The sequence below is a fragment of the Lithobates pipiens genome, unplaced genomic scaffold, assembly GCF_037356315.1.
Source record: "Lithobates pipiens isolate NorthernLeopardFrog02 unplaced genomic scaffold, aLitPip1_a1.2 Scaffold_8, whole genome shotgun sequence".
Lineage (NCBI taxonomy): Eukaryota > Metazoa > Chordata > Amphibia > Anura > Ranidae > Lithobates > Lithobates pipiens.
Window position 1 is genome coordinate 60,970,088 of NW_027507903.1, and position 12,935 is coordinate 60,983,022.

The 12,935-nt window shown below is 48.1% G+C and overlaps 1 long non-coding RNA gene across 1 annotated transcript in view; it reads left to right on the forward strand.

The window, feature by feature from the left end:
• Positions 1–4,733: 4,733 nt before the first annotated feature.
• LOC143964245 (uncharacterized) overlaps positions 4,734–12,935 on the forward strand; it is a 38,638-nt gene continuing 30,436 nt past the window's right edge. The window contains exon 1 of the long non-coding RNA XR_013271104.1: positions 4,734–4,781. This is a non-coding gene — a long non-coding RNA (uncharacterized LOC143964245). The remainder of the gene's footprint in view (positions 4,782–12,935) is intronic.

Genomic DNA, 12,935 nt, shown 5'->3' on the forward strand with positions numbered 1-12,935 from the left:
ACTGTATCATCCATGTGTGCTCACTGCCGCTCAACAGAATTTGATCCAACAATCCTGTGCCCGTGAAAAATGCCCTTGTTGCCATTCGGAGCCATCTGATTGGTGCACTGCTGAGCTCAACCTCGGATCAGGCAGCAAGGCCCAGTGATAACACGGTGCACAGCTTTTATTCATACGCCCCACTGCCCGATCTGAGGTCAACCACTGCAGTTCACTATTCCGCTGGCTCTACGATAGCACATGTGCAGTTCAGAGCCTGCAAAATGTGGCTTTATTTTTTTTTAAAGGCCTTGCCCGCCAGCTGCCTACATCACCAAGCACCAAGGTGCAAAGGTGTGTGTGTGTGTGTGTGTGTGGGGGGGATATTCATGGAAGGTGGCACTCTGGGGGCTCTGCCGTAGGGCATGTCAAAAGTGTCCAATCTGTCTACCATAATGTCGCAGTCCCGCCGTCATTACTAGTAAAAAAAAAAAAAAATTATAATAAAAATGCCATAAATCTATCCCCTATTTTGTAGACGCTATAACTTTTGTGCAAACCAATCAATATACGTTTATTGTGATTTTATTTTTTATTTTTTAACCAAAAAAATATAGAAGAATACATATTGGCCTAAACTCTGGAAAAAAAAATGTGTGTGTGTGTGTGTGTGTGTGTGTGTGTGTGTGTGTGTGTGTGTATATCTATCCATCTTTCTATCTATCTTACTTTTTTTTATAGTATAAAGTAAAAAATATTGCTCTTTAAAAAAAAGTGTCTGCCTTTTTTCGTTTATAGCGCAAAAACTAAAAATCCCACAAAAGAAAGCTCTATTTGTGGGAACAAAAGGACATCAATTTTGTTTGGGTACAACCTCGCACGACTGCGCAATTGTCAGCTAAAGCGACACAGTGCCGAATCGCAAAAAGTGCTCTGGTCAGGGAGGGGGTAAATACTTCCAGGGCTGAAGTGGTTAAGACTCTCCCAGTGACCATGCCCATTGTTCGCCATGGTTCACTATGCATGCCACAGATCATCATCTCCCTGGTAGGGGTCCCAGTGCAGTATTTTGCCCAGGGGCCCATGATGTTAAGGTGGAACTGCCCATGAGAGGCTCGTGGTGCCTTTACTGGGTCACCAGCTCTAGGTCTCCTGCCACCCTGCATGTCGCCGAGCTTGGTGCCCCTCCTCTAAAAAAAAAAAAATGTCTGCCACGTGGCAGCCATCTGTAAGCCTGGGGGCCCCATAATCTCTTATTGCCCGGGGGCCCCATAAGTTGTCAGTCCGCCCCTGGAGACATTAGCCCCAGCACTGCCTGCACACCACACTTCACTTCAAAGGAGTCTCTGTTCATTCCGCACCCTCTAGTCCTGGCCCTGCTGCCTCTCACTGTCCTCTCTGGATAAGCGTGCAACCAGGCTGGGGGCAATGAAAAATGCTGCCCAGCCTCACTGCAGATATGTCCCTGAGTGCCGCCCCTGCACTCCGAAGACTGTCCCCGGAAAACGGGGACGTCTGGTCACCCTACTTCAAGTACCTGTGCCTGATGTGTGCAAAGGGACCTCCACTCAGTGAGTCTTTCACTTCTCCTTAGGTAAGGGGTGCTTAGGTAAAGGGGTTTAATACTGTACTACTTGCCTTTCCCCCCCGGACACTGACAACCCACGCTATGCCACTGGGGGGAGGGCGGTTAAGCCGGATAGTGTGTGAGTGCAGTATACAGTATACATAAAAACAAATTCAGTCTAATAATACAAGGAGTTCATGACCATGGTCATATCAACAAACAGGACCAACATGTAACAACATGTAACAAGTACAAAAACAACACTAAACACGTCAGTCCAAATAATAATAATAATGAGAGTAGGATTTTAGAAAATGGGGTCAGAAATGTTCCCCTAAATACACTAACTTGTTTATGGCGTCAAGCCAATCAATTCTGAAAGATGGAATGAGTGGGGTGAATAGCAGGCCTGTGAGAGGTAACCACTTGTGTCCGGAGAATCCAGAAATTGGAAACAATTGTTGTGCTGCTGTAGTCTCAAAATTCAAATTCATTCAATCATATTCCAGACAAGTTTTTAGCATAACCTTTGATCATTCAATGATTAGATCCCAAATTAATATACCAAATTTAGGAAGTCATCAGCATTATACATGTAACCTCTGTCATATATTATATAAATATAGTGCGAGAGCAGAACCGGAATTCTCACATGCTCACATGACAGAGGTAACATGTATAATGCTGATGATTTCCTAAATTTTGGTATAATAATTCCGGTGCCCTCTGCCGCTTACCGGAGCCATTGGCGGAGGTGATCCGGTCTGGTCACTTGCTGGATATGGAGACGATTGAGGGAAAGATGGCCCCCACCCATCCCCATACTAAAACGTCACTTCCGCCCACAGCTCTTAACTCTAAGGCCGCGTACACACGGGCGGATTGTCTGCCCAACTAAGTTCGGCAGACAATCCGACAGACAGTCCGTTCAAAATTTGCATGAACGGACTTGACCACACACGATGAGCAGACAGTCCGCTGAAAGCGTGCGCGATGACGTCTACAGCACGTACGACGGGACTAGAAAAACGACGTCCTATACACTGCAATGCAACCTTCGGCCGTGTAAATCCTTTCTGAGCATGCGCCATACTTAGTCCGTCCAACTTGCCTACACACGAGCGGACTGTCCACTGAAACCAAGTTTGGACGGACAAAACCAAGTTTGAACGGACAAAACCAAGTTTGAACGGACTGTCTTACGGAAATTCCGTAAGACTTTGTTCGTCAGATTGTCCGCTGAAAAAGTCCGCTGAAGCCCACACACGAGCGGATTGTCCGCTGAAACACTGTTCAGCGGACTAAGTTGGACAGACAATCCGCCCGTGTGTACGCGGCCTAGGGGCCTTTTTTTAAATGATTTTTTATTTTATTTTGGATTTTAGTGTAAATATGGGATCTGTGGTCTTTTTAGAGCTCCTGTCATGCTTTTTTTCTATTACAAGGGATGTTTACATTCCAAGTAATAGGAATAAAAGTCACTTTTTATATTTACACTGTTTAAAAAAAAAAAGGTAAAATAAAATACATTTTTTTAAACGTGCCCCGTTCCAACAAGTTCACGTGCAGAAGCAAACACATATGAGTAGCAACTGCATATGAAACCGGTGTTCAAACAACACACATGTGAGGTATCACCACGATCAGTAGAGCAAGAGCAATAATTCTAACCTTAGACCTCCTCTGCAACTCAAAACATGCAACCTGTAGAATTTTTTTTTTTAACGTCGCCTATGAAGATTGTTAATAGTAAGTTTGTCGCCATTCCAGGAGCGGGTGCAATTTTGAAGCGTGACATGCTGGGTATCAATTTACTCGGCGTAACATTTTCTATTTATTTTTTAAACAAAAAAGTGTATTTTTTCCCAAAAAAGTGCGCTTGTAAGACTGCTGCGCAAATACGGTGTGACAGAAAGCATTGCAGTGACCGCCATTTTATTCTCTAGGGTGGTGATGGTGAACCTTGGCACCCCAGATGTTTTGGAACTACATTTCCCACGATGCTCATGCACTCTGCAGTGTAGTGGAGCATCATGGGAAATGTAGTTCCAAAACATCTGGGGTGCCAAGGTTCACCATCACTGCTCTAGGGTGTTAAGGGAAAAAAAGTATAATGTTTTGTGAATCTAAGTAATTTTCGACAAAAAAAAAAAAGCTTTTAACTTGTAAACAACAAGTAAGCGGCTCAGTCCTTAAGTGGTTGACCTACCTTGTCCACATCTTGTCAGTTTGTATTTTTGAATAGATTTTCAAATTCCATCAATTCCTGTAGCTTGTATCAGCATTCACTTCCTATAGGTCGTCTCCCAGAAGCCTTCACTTCCTTGTTACATCACAGAAGAGGGCATAATAGGGTGTGTTCATCACTCTGGACCAAACGCCTTAATTCTAATACTACCTTCCACCTACCCCCTATACAAGCTGATTGTACTACATAGCTGATGGGAGATCGAAAGGAAATTGTACAAAGGCCTGTTTGGATACAAATTAAATCGATTGTTCAGGTGTCCTCTATTCCAGTTCTTGTAAATCTAAAGGAGATTGTACAATCAGATTGCATGGTGTATGGCCATCTCTAACTTAAGCACAACAATCGCTCCAGAGAAGCTTCATAACTTTTTTTTGGCAGGTCGTGGTGTGTTACTGCAGTTTTTGGTGCATTTGCTGCACTTGGGGAGCCTTTAACATGTAATAACACAAGCATGATGAAAATTTGCAGCATTTGTGAAAGGCATGGTGAAGTCTGCATTTTCTGTGCAGTTTGCCATGCGTTTGGTAACACACAGATGTGAATGGAGCTCTTTGCTCTTGTGAAACACACCGATTTCAATTTCAGACCCCATTCACACCTAAAGTAGTGGAAGCGCATGTTTTTTCTCATTTCTCCAGTGACACACACTCCTTTTAGATTTACCAAAACTATATAATAGGAGGACACACCATCAATCCAATCATGCAGGCTCTTTCACTACATCAGGGAAGTCCCGTGGGTGCATGCATCCCCAGGGATTTTAGCATGCACCCTGAGCCCGTCTTAAGGGACGCTGGGGAAGACGGGCAAGGACACACATGGGGGACTGCGGGGGGGGGGGTGCTGTGAAAGCTTAGTTGATGGGTAAAGGTATGCTAATGAGGTCAGCTGGCAAACTCCTTCCTGTGTCTTACTGGCTTGTCTGTCTTTGTCTTTATACCAGGGAGTTTCTGAAGTGATCTGCAAAATACAGCCATGGATGAGGTAGGCCTTGTTTTAAAAAAAATAAAAAATAAAGTAACTTGTATTTTACTGTAACAAAGGTACGTTACTGGTATATTGTACATAAGGGAGTAGGGGGGAAAAAATGGTTAACTTAGCCTTTAAGACCCATATCACACCGGGCGTCAACAGTAAAGTGGCGATATTTGGCCGCTAGCCTGTGGTTTTACACCCCCCCCCACTAGCGGCCGAAAAGGGGTTAAATCCGCCCACAGAACGCAGATGGAGCAGCATTTTGCCAGCGCTATCGCAGCACTGCCCCATTGATTTCAATGGGGAGCAGCGGTGGAGGCGCGGTGAGTTCACTGCTCCAAAGAAGCTGCTGGCAGGACTTTTTTTGGCGCCCTGCCAGCGCAACGCTCCAGTGTTCACACTGGAGTGAATGGACCTGTTTTCTCCTATATTCACCGACCGACACAGCTCCTCTCTGTAACTAAATGGGTTTGTTAGCCTGCCATTAGGAGAACTAGGTAAAATTGTAATACAATACACAGAACTTTCAGTCCCGCCCCAGGGGGGGCCCCTGTGCTAACAACCCTCCCTGCTGCTCCCAGCAGCCCCAGTTTTATTTTGCCTAGTGAAGGAGAATGACCTAGGAACCCTGCGGGCCCTTTGGTCCATTTTTTTGATGCAGGTTTGATGTTTTTTGCACAAGATGAAAGATCCCAGGATCTTTCAACAACTGCCGGCTGGGTGACAGGCTGGTTAAGTTATCCTTGTAGTCTCCCCAGTCCGGCTGTCGAGTGTTTTCAGGTCGCAGCTAAGGCTCGGCAGACCACGACATGCCTCAGCTCCAGAGGTGGTCGTGAGCTTCAATGCTCCGGGTATACATATGACCGGGCTACTGATGTCTGGATCACAGTATACCGGGCCAACAGCTACCCTGTAACTGCGCAGGAGTAGGTCTGTGATTGAATGTCTCCCAGCTCTTCAGGACTGGTAAGTACGGCTCTCTGCTTCGGTGGGGTGAGCAGCTGGGCATTCCCTGGGAGGTCGATTCGGGGGCCACCTCGCCTACTTTTCTTCTCTCCCACGTCCCTATCTTCCCCCCTCCCCCGGCTGCATGTGCTGCGGGCGGTGTGTGTGGGGTTCGCTGGGTCTCTCACCTGTTGGGGGCTCTGTGCGGCTGGCAGTGGTCCTGGTCCCGGTCTGGGGGAACCCAAAAGGTGTCTGTGGAGGTGTCCTTGCTGGTTGCAGGCAGCACTGTTCTGTGATTTTTATTTTTTTCCTGTCCCCTAGTGGCGCTGTCCGGTGGCCATTTTGACTGTGGGAAAAGCAGGTTCCCCTTGTGTCAGGGCTGGCTTAGCCCTTCCTCCTCTGGGCTGGCCGCTCAGCTGTTGGCTAATTGCCAGCTCTCTTCTCTTTCCACAGTTACAAGCTGTTCCCGATGATGCTCGCCTGACCTGCCTATTTAAAGCCTTCCAGCTCACTTTTTTCCTTTGCCTTCGTGTTGGTCACATCACAAGGAACCATCTCCTGCTGTTTTTTTTCAAGACTGGCTTGCTGACATCCCTCCTGGCTTCTTATCCTGCTTGCAGTTGCTCTCCTTGGATCCCTGACTTCTGGCCTGGCTGATTACCCGATCTGGTTAATGAGCTTCGGACTGGCTGACTACCCGATTTGGCTACTAGACTCTGGCTATGCTTGACTACGCTTTTTTTCCGTTTACCTTTTTATTTTTATTAATAAACAAGTGTGATTTGATTGTACTTCTGTCTCAGTCTGTTTCATGGTTTCTGACACCTTGTGAGCCTCAGCAGCCATTTTCTATAGGATTTTCCTATTAGTTGCATTGGCGGCCATTTTTTTGTAGCCCGAACGCTCTTTTCACCGCAGTTCTCTTGTGACAGCCTTACATGTGCTCTCACATGCTGTTTCCTGTGTCCACTGTGTATACAGGATGCTGGATGGCTCTTTCCTGAACGCTGGTGCAAGCTCTGCAGATCGTTTCACCGCTATTTTCTACAGCTGCTGCCGACAGTTTCTTCACTCTGCAACTGGGTAACCTCCTGGGGACTACAGGCACGGCTAGTAGCAATCACAGAATGCCCCAGGTGCTAGGTACCCCTCCCCCCACTCCCACGCAGTGGCAGCAGGAGGGTGGGACCTTCACTGTCCTATGTCCCCTTGCAGGTGGCAGACAGGCTAAGGTCAGCAAGGCTTCAGAAACTGGTGTTTCTTCCCCTGAAATCCAGGCTATTGCAACCGGGTCACCTGCGGATAACGCTGTGCCCATGGACACCCTGATGGCGGTCCTTAACTCTTTTTTTTGTTGTAAAAATAGAGGCAGTGCGCGTAAAAGTCCCCTGTCCTCCCCTCTCAGGGGAGAGCTCAGACTCTGGCCCTGCTGCGGCTGGTGACCCCTGCTCTGAACTATCAGACGTGGCTGAACAGGACCATTCAGACAGTGAGGATGATTCCCCATCCGGGTCCGGGTGCGGAAAATCGCTTGTTGGAGCACTTATCACAGCTGTGCATGATACCCTGAAGATTCAGGAGCCAGCGGATCCCTCTGCTGATGTACTAGTCCCTTTTGGGTCCCGCAAGCCAGCACGTTCACCTAAGGTGTTCCCGCATTTGACTTATTTTGACAAGTTCATCTACAAGGAATGGAGTCGCCTGCAAAGGACCTTTTTCGGTCCCCAAAAACATGGCGGTGCATTACCCCTTTGAGGAAAGCCTTCTCAAAAAATGGTCGACTCCTCCGGTCGGGGACCCCCCCAGTATCCAAGTTAAATAAAGTAACCACGATCCCGGTTGAGGGGACTCCTGCATTCAAGGATCCCACGGACAGGAAGGTCGAGGAGGTGGCTTGTTCCTTATTTACGGTTGTGGGGTCAGCCGTGCGTCCAGTACTGGCATCCGCACTGGTGTCGCAGACACTGACTGAATGGGCAAAACTTTTGTGCCGCGAGTTGGGAGAGCAAAACGCCTCCCCTGTCTGTGTGGAACTAGCAGACCAACTAGTGCAAGGCCTTAAGTGCGTTTGTGACACAGCCCTGGATACTCTCCCTCTGTTATCCAGGGCTTCGGTGTCAGCTGTGGTGCTGAGGCGCCTGATTTGGCTTAAATGCTGGTCTGCTGACCAGGCATCCAAGAAAGCCCTGACAGATCTTCCCTTACTTGGCGACTGGCTCTTTGGAGCTTTGTTGGATGACATTATAAAAAAAATGCAACGGGTGGTAAAAGTACACTACTCCCACAGGCCAGGAAGGCTAAGGAGCCACGCCACAGGCAAGGGCCCTCTTTTTCCGCTCACAAGCAGCTTTTTCGTCCGCCCGGTGCTTCGACAAAATGTTCCTAGCCCGACAGGACGTCTACGAACAGTCAAAAGCGTCCCTGGAACCGCAAGCCTAAGAAGCCTGCAAACAAAAGTGCTACCGCATGAAGGTTTGCCCCCACCCACATCTCGGGTGGGGGAGTCGCCTTCGGGAGTTTGCAGCCTGGTGGACCTCCCGGTTATCTGACCAATGGGTCTGTGACCTGATTTCCACAGGCTACAAGATAGTTTCTCTCTTGGCTGCCAAACAGATTCTTCCCCTCCAGCATACCCGCATCCCCGGTTCGCCGGGAGGCCCTGTTGGGGGCGGTGAGGGAGTTGCTGAATCAAGGGGTGATTGTACCAGTTCTGGACTCAGAAAGCTTCCAGGGGTTCTACTCAAATCTGCTTGTGGTTCTCAAGAAGGAAGGGGTACATCCAATCTTGGACTTGAAGCCCTCAATATCTTTGTAAAAGTGCAGAGGTTCAGAATGGAATTTGTTCGCTCAGTAGTCGCTGCACTCCATCAAGGGGACTCCCTGGCGTCCCTGGACATCCAGGATGCATACCTGCACATACCCATATGCCTTCGGCATAGAAAATTTCTGTGTTTGGCAGTCGGGGAAGCCCACTACCAATTTGTGGCTCTTCCTTTTTGGCCTGGCATCAGCCCCCGAGTACTGGCTCCAGTATTGGCGTTGCTGCGACAACGCGGGATCGTGAACGTGGGTTACCTAGATGATAAATCCTCCTGAGAGCATCTTCTGCCTCAGAATTAGAGGAGAATGTGACGATCACCATGCAGACACTGCGAGAATTTGGGTGGCTGTTGAACCTAAAGAAGTCAGTGATTGTACTGACTCAGCGTCTGGAGTACCTAGGCTTGCTATTAGACTCCAGGGAAGCGAGGGTCTTTCTCCCCACAGAAATTGCAGACTCTCAGATCTGCAGTGAAACTGCTGGTGAACCGCAAGTGGTCATCGCTCCACTTTTGCATGCGAGTACTGGGGCTCATGGTAGCCTCTTTCGAGGCAGTACCTTATGCCCAGTTCCACACCAGAGTCCTGCAGAAGGAGATCTTGACAAAATGGGACAAATCTCTGTTTGTCCTTGGATCGGCAGATCCAGGTGAGCCAGCCAGTCAGGGACTCTCTGAACTGGTGGTTGAGGTCCCCGGTGATCACTATGGATGCCAGTCTATCCGGCTGGGGTGGAGTGATGGGGATTCAGTTGGCTCAGGGACTCTGGACGACGGACGAATCCAAGTTGCCGATCAATCTGCTCAAATTGAGGATGATCAGGCTGGGCCTCCACACATGGTCTACGTGTCTTCAAGGCCGCCCGACCAGGATACAGTCAGACAACGCCTTGGCTGTGGCGTACATAAATCACCAAGGGGAAACAAGAAGCTCAGCTGCGGCTCGGGAGGTCGCTCACATACTTAGGTGGGCAGAACGACACGTTCTGGCCCTGTCAGCCATTTACATCCCGGGGGTGGAAAATTGGCAGGCGGACTACCTGAGTCGACAGATGCTGGACCCAGGAGAATGGACGTTGCATCCGGAGATATTCAGGCTGTTGTGCCTGAAATGGGGCACACCAGATGTGGATCTATTGGCCTCCCGTCTCAATCGGAAGGTGCCGAGATTTGTGACCAGGACAAGAGATCCGTGGGCAGACGCGTCAGGCGCGCTGGTGGCTACATGGGATCAGTACCAGCTGATCTACGCCTTTCCTCCGCTAAAGCTGTTGCTGCGCAGAGTAGAAGCCGAGGGAATCACGGTGATCCTGGTTGCCCCAGATTGCCTCAGCGGCCCTGGTACGCAGACCTGGTGCGTCTGGTGGCAGATGCTCCCTGGCGACTGCCGTTGCAAGAGGACCTATTGTTTCAAGGTCCAATCTTTCACCCTGCTTTAATGGCATGGCTGTTGAAAGCCAGGTGCTAAGGAACTGGGGTCTGTCGGACTCGGTGATTCCAACTATGTTGAGGGCGCGGAAATCTTCAAGGAAGATATACCATCGTACTTGGAAGGCCTATATCTCCATGTGTGAGGAGAAAGGGTGGCATCCGTGCTCCTTCTCTATTTCCAGGATCCTGCTGTTTCTTCAGCAAGGTGTAGACCAGAAGTTGGTGTTGAGCACCATCAAGGGGCAAATTTCAGCTCTGGCTGTCTTTTTCCAGCGACCCCTGGCGTCTCACTCATTAGTAAGTACCTTTGCTCAGGGGGTGTGGCATGTAGTCCCTCCGGTGCGTCCTCCGTTAGCTCCGTGGGATTTGAACCTGGTGTTGTCGGCGTTTAAAAATCTGCCATTTGAGAATATCAGGGAGATTCCCCTGTTGACCCTTTCACAGAAAGTGGTCTTTCTAGTGTCCACATCGGCCAGGAGGGTTTCGGAATTGGCGGCCTTGTCCTGCAAGTTGCCTTATCTGGTCATCCACAATGACAACGTGGTGTTGCATCCGCAACCGTCCTTTCTACCGAAGGTGGTTTCGGATTTTCATATCAATGAGGACATTGTACTACCATTGTTGTGTCCGAAGCTGAAGAACCCCAAGGAGGTGGCCCTTCACGATCTCGATGTGGTTAGGGCTCTAAAGGTGTACTTGTCTGCCACGGCTCCCTTTCGGAAGTCAGACTCACTGTTTGTTTCGGTGGCTGGTCCAAAGAAGGGTATGGCAGTCTCGTCGGCCACCATTTCCAGGTGGCTCAGACAAATTGTAGTCCAAGCCTACACCTTGAAGGGGCAGGTGCCCCCCTTGTCGGTCACGGCCCACTCTACGAGAGCAATCGGAACGTCTTGGGCCTTCCGACACCAAGCGTCTGACGCTCAGGTGTGTAAGGCGGCAAACTGGTCGTCTGTCCATACGTTTACCAAGTTCTACAAGGTAGACGTCAGTGCATCGGCTGATGCTTTTTTATGGCCGCAAAGTTTTGCAGACGGCCGTGTAGTTGCAATTGAGCTTTTTTCCTGGTTTTTCGATAAAAACGCAGTACTGTTTGTTAATGCACTGTGGCATTACTTCCGCAAAGGTTGTTGGGGATTTCTCCTGTTGAGAATACCCGGTTAGGTGGCGGTGTGTTTTCCGTACACTGCTGTTTTTTTGTGGGATTAGTTTCACTAGTTCCCACTTGCCTTGGTGGGTGAAGTTCTTATGCTATTTTTCCCACCCCTTGTTTGGCACTGCTTGGGGACGTCCCATTTATTTACAGAGAGGAGCTGTGTCGGTCGGTGAATATAAGAGAAAATAGGATTTTTGGACTCACGGTAAAATCCTTTTCTCTGTAATTCACCGACCGACACAGCACCCACCCCTCCTTTTCTCGACGTTATACTGCTTGTTGACGTACTGTCTGCTGGGAGCAGCAGGGAGGGTTGTTAGCACAGGGTCCGCCCCCTGGAGCGGGACTGAAAGTTCTCTGTGTTGTATTACAATTTTGCCTAGTTATCCCAATGGTAGGCTAACAAACCCATTTAGTTAGAGAGGAGCTGTGTTGGTCGGTGAATTACAGAGAAAAGGATTTTACGGTGAGTATAAAAATCCTATTTTATTTTTTTTCAGGCGCTATTTTTAGCGCTGTAGTGCCTGAAAAATGCCCGCAGTGTGAAAGGGGTCTAAGTCTTATGTTTTAAGTTAGACGTGCACTCATTTTCTTTTTATTCAACAAGAGTGTGACAGTTTTCAAAACCTACAGAAGAAAAATAAATCAATGGATCTACAGTGTCATAATTATAATTGGTGAGATCTCCTAGATAATAATACACACTACATATAGGTATTGAGGAAGCAGATTTAAATGCAGAGTGAAAATTGGTCCCATAAAATGGAGCGTTTAACTGATCTAGTTGCGGTTGAGTTATGCAAAGAGTCCTGTTTATGTGCTCTTGCATTTTTGCTTTGTTTTGGCATTGGAGGTGCTTAAAGTGATTACTATACTGTATAGGTGTACCCAAAGTCTAATGATATTTTGGATAGATTGATGTGGGGTTACAGCCCCTGTCAGATTTTTACTGTTGTTTGTACCTTTTTTAGCAACATTAAAGAGGAAGTAAACCCTCTTTTTTTCCCTGCAAAGGTAAAGCATAATGGACTACTATGCATCGCATAGTAGCTCATTATGTGTCACTTACCTGACACAGGAGCCAGCGAAGTCGACGCTGTCCCCTGTAGTCCGCCGCATCCATGTTGCTTGTGGCGTCTCGCAGCTCCGACGAATCACAGTGGCGCAACCGCGATGACGCCACTCCCGCGCATGCGCACGGGAGTCGCGCCTCGCAGCTCCGCCGCTGTCATACGGCGAAGCCGCGATGACGTCACTCCCGCGCATGCGCACGGGAGTCGACAAATTTGGCAAATCCATTCTTGGATTTGCCGCATTTTTTTTTTTTTTTTTTTTTTTTTTTTTTTTAATTATTAATCTTTATTAAATTTTCACATTTATACAGACCACATTTTAAAATAACATTACCAGGGTTCAAATACCTCTTTCTTCCCTTCCGAGATCTGAGTTTTAGAGTTCTAGGAAGGGAAGGGGGACATGAAGATACATCCATACATCACATATAATTAGCAAAAAAAAACAAAAGCACATTATCTAAACAGTACCATATCCCCCCTTCTCCTACCATCACTATTTTTGCAATTCCTACGTTTTTCCTATTGTTATAACCCCACCCCTCCCTCCCATCCTTTCTATCAACCCCGCCCCCCCTCCCCTCCCCTCTTATATATATATTGGTGCTTTTATCCTACAGTATAGCATAAATGTGTTATAATGATTCCCGAACCTTTAATGTACCCTACCCTACTCCTTCCCATTACCCATCCCCCCTCCCCCTCCCCTCTTCCCTTTCCTATCATGGTTTAAACTGGGGTA